The sequence below is a fragment of the Pinus tabuliformis genome, chromosome 6 (assembly GCF_031772625.1).
Source record: "Pinus tabuliformis cultivar Carrire ecotype Pingquan chromosome 6, CPIR1, whole genome shotgun sequence".
In the NCBI taxonomy this organism is placed as follows: Eukaryota; Viridiplantae; Streptophyta; class Pinopsida; order Pinales; family Pinaceae; genus Pinus; species Pinus tabuliformis.
In genome coordinates, this window is record NC_142292.1 from 744,679,437 (window position 1) to 744,681,673 (window position 2,237).

Sequence of the window (2,237 nt, forward strand, 5' to 3'; positions counted from 1 at the left end):
CTATGCCTGGGGTCTCGGATATTCTTCCAGCATGCAAGCGGAGGCCTTAGCCCTCCTCCAAGGTCTCAAGAGCCTCAAAGAATTAAACATAAAAGAAGCCAACATTATAGGAGATTCCCAGATCATCATAAACGCAATGGCTTCCAAATCCCCAACTCTGGATCTTAATCTAGCAAGACTGATAACCATAATCAAAGGCTTGGAAAGCTACTTTCAGGATTTGAGATACTATCATGTGCTGAGAACCCATATTAAAGAGGCGGACCTAGAAGCCAACAAAGCTGTCCTCCTCTCTGCCGGAACCAAGATGAAAGACGGAAAAGAAACATGGGAACCCATTCCATAATCTGATCGTTGCCATGTTCTACTGCTTGATATTAAATAAATTTGTCTGCATCTTCAAGTGGGGGAAAATATCTGAAATTGATTCCATGGACTCTTTAGCAAGAAAGAATTCTGCAAGTTCTAGCTGCATACTTAGTCACTGCAGTGAGCGGAAACAGGGCAAAGAGATTTCCAATGTAATCAGATTTTCGGCATTCAGGCCAAGTTGAATACAAACAATCCATAACCCTTTCTGTTAAAAAAAATAAAAATAAAGAACTGCACATATTTAATTGAAATACCTGGATATATATTGTAATAGTTAAAACCTTTGTGATGCAACATTAATATGAAACAATTTATAAATTGAAAAAATATTTAAAATAAGACAACAAAAAAGCTCTTCCACTTTAGAATCCAAAATCACTAGTTAATGATCTCTCTTCTCCTATCCTCTGCAACTAAACAAAACAAGTTGGGCAAATAGACAGTGTAAAAATGAAGAAACTAATATTATTCACACACTGTACTTTGGGTAAAATTAGATTGTTGTGATTTTTAAAAAACATTATGCACCAGTTTAAATATGATACATTAGAGAATAATACCATGAGAAAAACCATGGAAAAACTATGGATTGTCAAAATTATTAATTTAATTTAATTTTATATTTTTTAATGTGATTTTATTGAGTCAAATGTTAAACAAGATAGGACATTACAACATCTCAAAAATTAAATATATTGACATCTTTACCATACTGAACTGAACAATATTTCTTGACACAATGACAAACCATAACTAGCATACCCCCAAAGCGGGGGAAAGGAACACCGAAGATAATATAAGTTGGATATGTTGTAAAAAGATAGTATAATTTGTTCTCGGGTAGTGAATTGTGGTCTATTATATTCTACTAACATTTTGGTTTCCACAAACTATTGTAATTCAATTATGTTCCACAAACATTTTGAAATCCAAATATTTCACACATATACCTTTTATTTATGGTTTCCTAACTTAATGAATTTTCTCACATTAATACTCATTTTTGGCTCTAGTTATTTGTAAAGTAGAGGAAAAGACACTACAAGAGAACCATTAAACTTTAAGCAGCCCCATGCACGCACAACTTGCAACCTTACAAAAAATCCATGATTACTAATTTCCCTGTAAAATTTTATTATGTTAACAATTTTTCCTTCTACTATTGTGTATAGAATAATGGTCAAAACATATAACAAGAGACATTATTGGCCCCTCCCTATTCTAATTAGACGCTTTGCATGTTGGGGCATGCACCACTAACTTTGAATCCAATATATCCTTGCATGCAAAGAATTTAATACTTTGTAGTAGGTTGTTTATTACTTACGAGTCAAAAACTTGATATGCCAACTACAAGAAAATAATGACATGCTCTTTTTGCTTTCCAACTATGCTAAATTATTTTGTTAAAGGAAAAAAGAGAACTTGGTTCAAGTATTTTATATTTAAATAATACCTAATAGAAAATGCCTTTGAACTTAGTGGATGCCTTAGAGCTTATTTTCTTGAAATCTACTTAGATGTAAAGGATTCATCATATTTTCAACCAATAGAAATCTTTAAATCTACCAAAAGCCACAATTCTTACTTGAAAATGTTATATTCATAGAAGCTTCGTAAGTATCATGTCTTCACAAAGAGCATCACTATAATGAGTATATATACCTTGGTATACCTTACATCTCGAGGCATTAGTTTTTAACAGTTGACGATTAAGTAGTTGGCACAATGGAATGTTATCCCCTACACTCGGTTTCAAATCTCACAGGGGGCATCTTTGATCAGTTTTGCAAAGGCTTAAGGAGAATGCTCGACCACCCTTATGGAGTCTCAACTCTCACTAAGTCATAAATTCCTGGTATATC